The sequence below is a fragment of the Xenopus laevis genome, chromosome 1S, assembly GCF_017654675.1.
Source record: "Xenopus laevis strain J_2021 chromosome 1S, Xenopus_laevis_v10.1, whole genome shotgun sequence".
Lineage (NCBI taxonomy): Eukaryota > Metazoa > Chordata > Amphibia > Anura > Pipidae > Xenopus > Xenopus laevis.
The window spans coordinates 159,545,358-159,551,674 of record NC_054372.1 but is presented as its reverse complement, the minus strand read 5'-3'; positions in this window follow the sequence as shown (position 1 = coordinate 159,551,674).

Below are 6,317 nucleotides of genomic sequence, written 5' to 3'. Positions count from 1 at the left end.
TGCCCTGTAGGCATTATTTGCACACTGTTTTCTTCAACCCGCCATCGAGCTGTGTGACCTTGTTCACATTCTGTCTAAATATCCATAATATTACCGTCTCCAGAAAAAACACCGGAGTCACTTTTTTCAAGCAGCATTCATATATTTTACGTAATCCGTATCCACCGCTGTAGTAGTGTATACGTTGGCCTTGTAGGCATTATTTGCACACTGTTTTCTTCAACCCGCCATCGAGCTGTGTGACCTTGTTCACATTCTGTCTAAATATCCATAATATTACCGTCTCCAGAAAAAACACCGGAGTCACTTTTTCAAGCAGCATTCATATATTTTACGTAATCCGTATCCACCGCTGTAGTAGTGTATACGTTGGCCTTGTAGGCATTATTTGCACACTGTTTTCTTCAACCCGCCATCGAGCTGTGTGACCTTGTTCACATTCTGTCTAAATATCCATAATATTACCGTCTCCAGAAAAAACACCGGAGTCACTTTTTTCAAGCAGCCATAATATATTTTACGTAATCCGTATCCACCGCTGTAGTAGTGTATACGTTGACCTTGTAGGCATTATTTGCACACTGTTTTCTTCAACCCGCCATCGAGCTGTGTGACCTTGTTCACATTTTGTCTAAATATTGATAATATTATCGTCTCTAGAAAAACCACTTGAGTTACTTTTTTTCAAGCAGCATTCATATATTTTACGTAATCCGTATCCACCGCTGTAGTAGTGTATACGTTGACCTTGTAGGCATTGTTTGCCCAGTTTTTTTGGCCACAGCCACTGAAGCACAGAGGCCAGAAAAAATATGCCATATAAATGCTGAAAATAGTCATTTTTGCCATACGTTGACTCAACGTATATGGCAAAAAATGACTATTTTCAGCATTTATGTGGCATATTTTTTCTGGCAACTGTGCTTCAGTGGCTGCAACCAAAAAAACTGGGCAAACAATGTCTACAAGGTCAACGTTATGGCGAAAAATTACTATTTTCAGCATTTATATGGCATATTTTTTCTGGCAACTGTGCTTCAGTGGCTGCGTCCAAAAAAACTGGGCAAACAATGTCTACAAGGTCAACGTATGGCGAAAAATGACTATTTTCAGCATTTATATGGCATATTTTTTCTGGCAACTGTGCTTCAGTGGCTGCGTCCAAAAAAACTGGGCAAACAATGCCTACAAGGTCAACGTATGGCAGTTGTTTAAAGAGAACAGTAGATTACTAGCCAGCAAAGCTACCTAAGCTAAAATGTCCCTCAAATCCCTGCAGACTTCTGTCCCTCCAATACAGAGCAGTATCAAGCAGATTACTAGCCAGCAAACTTACTATCATCTGTCCCTGAAATCACTAACAGCTCTCCCCCTACACTATCTCTTCCAAGCACACACAGGCAGATTTTTCAGATACATTTTTGCCCTTGATCCCCCTCTGGCATGCCACTGTCCAGGTCGTTGCACCCTTTAAACAACTTTAAAATCATTTTTCTGGCCAGAAATGTCTTTTCTAGATGTTAAAGTTCGCCTTCCCATTGAAGTCTATGGGGTTCGCGAACCGTTCGCGAACCGCTCGCATTTTTGCGCAAGTTCGCGAATATGTTCGCGAACTTTTTTTCCGACGTTCGCTACATCCCTACTTAACATTGGCTGATAAACCAGGCTTGCAGGCACATAGACTGAACAACCAAACTCAGAAACATTGTAAAGAACAGGGTTACTCCTTTGCAACAATGTGCTGCCGAGGAGTCTTCTGATACTATAGAATGGTTTGATCTCATCAGTCACAAGGGCACTTGGGCAGGCATGTGATTTTGGAATATAGGGATGGCTGATTGCAGTGTAACATCTTTGAAAAAAAAATTCTCTTCTGAAAACTGCATTTAATTTTAAGTAAAAACAAAAGACTAATTTAAATATAACAGTTAAGACTAATTACATGCGCACACATCCATAAATTTGCTTCTGCATTTATATCCCTTTAACATGGCTTGTCTAGTAAATATCTCATTATTTTGAAGCTGTAAATTTTTGTGGGCAAAATTCCACCCTAGAGATTCTTTCTATCTAAAGAATACATCTACCTGATATCGCCCACCTCAATGTGGGCATATCAGGGAGAGATCCACTCATTTGGCAACATGGCAAAACGAGCGGATCTCCCCTGTGTATGGGCACCTTAAGTCACCATGCCTACAGAATTGAACATCTTAGAACTGGGCATTAATCTGAACTGAAATTATATCATGGTCAAATTCAATTATTTTCCCACTGGTTTTGGTGCCATGTATGGAACTACAGCCTTGACATCTGAGTTGTCTTCCTTTAACATCTGATTTTTTAAACTCTTTTAGACAACAAATATGGCTCATGGTTTCTACTTTGGCTCTAGTACAGTTTTATTGAATGTCTCCTACCTAGAGCTTTCAAGAAGAAATCTGGAAACAGAATTTAAGATGTTAGGATGGTAAATTATTATACCTTTTATTAATGACTCTACATGTGCAGTTTTATGATTCAGTTCACGACTCCCTTCAAATGATTTAGAAGGAAGCTGACATTTTGCCAAGACCTTTAAGTACAGAAAAGAACACAGCAAAGCACTAGTGACTAAGGTAGAGAATTGTTAACAACAAAATGTGATTTAAGACAATTAGAGCAATTGATTGAAACACTTACTAATTCCAATTCATGGCCCAGTACATATTGTACTCAGGATGCCCAGATGATGGATAGAAGGCTAGAGGAGATTTTAAACTGATTAAACTATCCTATCTAGAAATAGGTGGGGTATTGAGAGAGAATAAAGAAGTGTTTGTGTGGGGCTTCAATGTTTAAAAATGAAACAAACAAAAGATGGATAGTGTAATGAAAGTGACATTTTACTTATGGGTAGAAATTCAAAGTAAGTAGGGTATGGGAACTATAATCTGGAATGGTCACAACCTGGAATTTTTCATATGTGGGGGGTGCTCTGTATTTTGGATTATCATAACATAAAGTCTGCTAAAAATAATTAATATGGAGTCATGCAGCTTAGTAATAATTTATAATTTATAATTACAGAGAAAAAGGAATGTTTAAAATGCTTAAAACGTCTCTTAAATTAATTCATCATTTAGAGTTTTGATAATGTTATGGCAAATGGCCTGTTTCTGTCCTGCTCACTGGCAATTTTAGAAAAACACTTACACTAATCCAGGCTGCGTCATATGGTCCTGTTGCTTGGATTCCTGAGTTGCAGGATCATTGCCCACATACTTTTAGCACTCCACCCTTGCTTAAAATTATTTAGGGGAGATGTGATAAAATATTCAGAAACATTAGGATCATTTGATTAAAAATAGACTGGTTTTGCTCATTTAAATTAGTACTTTTTCCATGGAGTGGGCTGATTTTATTCTGTACCATATGTTTGGTGTCTGATTAAAATAAAAAATGATGTCATAAATGTATATGGAAGTCTTGACTAAGTTAGGGGCCTTAAAGGACAAGGAAAGTCTAAAATAGAATAAGGCTAGAAATGCTGTATTTTGTATACTAAACATAAACATGAACTTACTGCACCACAAGCCTAATGAAACAAATGATTTATGCTTTTAAAGTTGGCCACAGGGGGCTGTCATCTTATAACTTTGTAAATGAAGGGGGAATTTCACTGCATACAGTCAGGTTTCTTATAAAAACGGTACACATTTTTAAATTAAAATATATTGGAAATAGATTTCTTTTTCATTAGAGAAAGTAAAAATGGGATTTTATTTTTTTGCCTTTCCTTATCCTTTAAAAATACTTTGGGGGACACATTTGTCCCCAGGATCGTAATTGGATAAAACAAAGTAAATTGTTTTACTTTTTTAAGGATATACCCTTTTTATTTTTACTCTGAAATGGAGTAGCTCATTTTTTGCATATCTCCAGAATCATAGACATTAATTAAGGATGCATTTAATCAGGGCTGTTCTAATTCAAATACTCTTTACATGCTCTTTAGATACTTTCATTTAAATCATTATTTCCATTCATCCTTTGCCAGACCGGGAATTTATCTTTAATTGCTTTCTCATCTTAAAGTTTTCTCTTTAGAGGCAAAGAAGTCAAGCGACCAGGCAATTTTTTGCACCCAAAACTTCTGTAGTTGTTTCTGTTACTGTAAATCTTCCAGTAAATGATGATGTTTACACTAAGGGCAATTACTCCTGCCCATAGCAGTGTATCAAAAACATCGACGGAACCTGTTCTGAGTATAACCACCATGGCCTATGTGGATTATTTGAACCAAACATTGGTCATTGGTTGTTTGTAATAGCGTTAGCAAATGTAAGATAAATATAAACTTTAGTTAGTGTGCCTGACAAAATAGTTCCACCCTGTTATAATTAAATCAATGTAATTAATGATAAAGTGCTACTTGTTAATAAACCTAAAGAGAGAGTGTCATGCCAGAGCTGTATGGCGCTGGCATTGTAAAGAGTTAACACTGGGATCCTTTGGTTTGGGCCCACAAAAGACCCTTAATTACACACTTCTGCAGGGGGGCTATGTAAAGCTGCTATCCATATCTGCCTTTGGATAAATTTCCGAGTCACACCATTTGGCCAAGGAAGCTGGGTCAGTCAGTTCTTTTGATCTGCTGATTAAAATAAAGGAGTTGTGAGCCTGGAGCTGCAGGGGAATGGTTAGGAGAAAATAGTTGGGTTATAGGAAAGGATCCATATCTCCTCTGTCATAGGAGTCACAGCCTCATATCATATTGATTATGAGGAGTGCACATGCTTCCAAAAGATACCCAACAGGGCCAGCCTATACCCACCATTCAGGAGGGCTGGCACCTGAGGGACTGGACATGAGGCACCCCTCATGTTTGGTATCATTCTGATCGCCCGCTTATGGATCACTCCATGCCCATATTTTCTGGCAAGTCCCAATATTATATTACAGAAAACTGGCCTAAAACCCACAACCACCTACAGGGGTCATTAATCCTGGGCACTCCTACGTCATGCATAAGGTAATGAGGGTGAGGGAGAGTGAGAGTGTCCCAGCAGCCCATAAAAAGGTGAGTAGATGAAGCCATGGCAGCCATACTTGGGGACTCACCTATATGAGAGTATGTGCCCAAGTTTCCAACTCTTGCCTCAGGAGGACACAAAGAAATTCTAGCTTGTTGTGTATAGGGTTTCTCAGTGTTTTATTCTTTTTATTTTACCTACTGTTTGTATTTTGTATTTTATTATGTTTTCTTTTGTTTTAATGCACTGCTTACTTCTGTAATATTAAATATACAATTTAATAAGTTTTGCCCTTGTGCTCTAAGGAACCCATCATTTGTATGAAAGCGTGTGCCTATGTGTATTAACCCTTTGTGTGTATAGAAAGGGGAAGTTATCTGTTGATATGCTAAATAACTAGTACAGCCAGCAGGAGAGAATGTTTGAATGTAATTTAACCCTTTGGCTGTTGAAGTGCTTGTTGAACTAGTAGGATCTAACCCTGACTGCAGTGAGAGAGGGGTTGATGCATTACCAGTAATAGAGGGCAGGGGAATAGTCACAGTAAGTCTCTAACATCTGTCAATGATAGATGGTGGCAGCAAATTCATTTTCTGGATGTTGGTATGTTTTGGGGTGTCTGAAATTAGTGTGATTGAGAGTCTCGTTTTCCTGAAAGAGACATTACTAATCCCGGAGAAAACAGTGTCTATCCGATATACTGTATCTAATGGGCTTCCAGTCTTAGCAGATTCAAGTCCCTGTCACTATTGCATCTCAGGTGGGTATTGGGCAGCAAAGTGCATTTTCCCCCCTACATCTAAATCCACCCCAAATGTATAAATAAGCTGATGTTTAGATGGTATATTATATTATTATATTATATATTTGATGGCTTTTTTTTTTTTGTATAAATAGACCCAAAAAGTCCAGTTGCTTTAAGGTGACCATACAGGATAGACAGGGTGATTGAACAGCCCATCAAAATCTGGGCACGTATGGCTTGCTTTTGACTTATTACTAAGGAGGTGGGGGGGAATCTATTACAATGTTTTCATCTTGACCATCTCTTAATCATTTTCACAGGAAGACCTTCAGTAATCCTTTTGTAAACAAATAATTACAATGTGGATAAAAAAAAGTTTTTTTTATTGCATGTTGAGTTATACAATGACTGTAACTGCTTTGATTTCATATCTTTATTAAAATACCATATTACACTGTATTTTTGTATCTAACTAACAATAAATAGAAGCAAGTCAAAATGTGTGGAACTGGATAGTTTGGGTATAGTACAAATACTATGAAAAGATTTATAGCCAT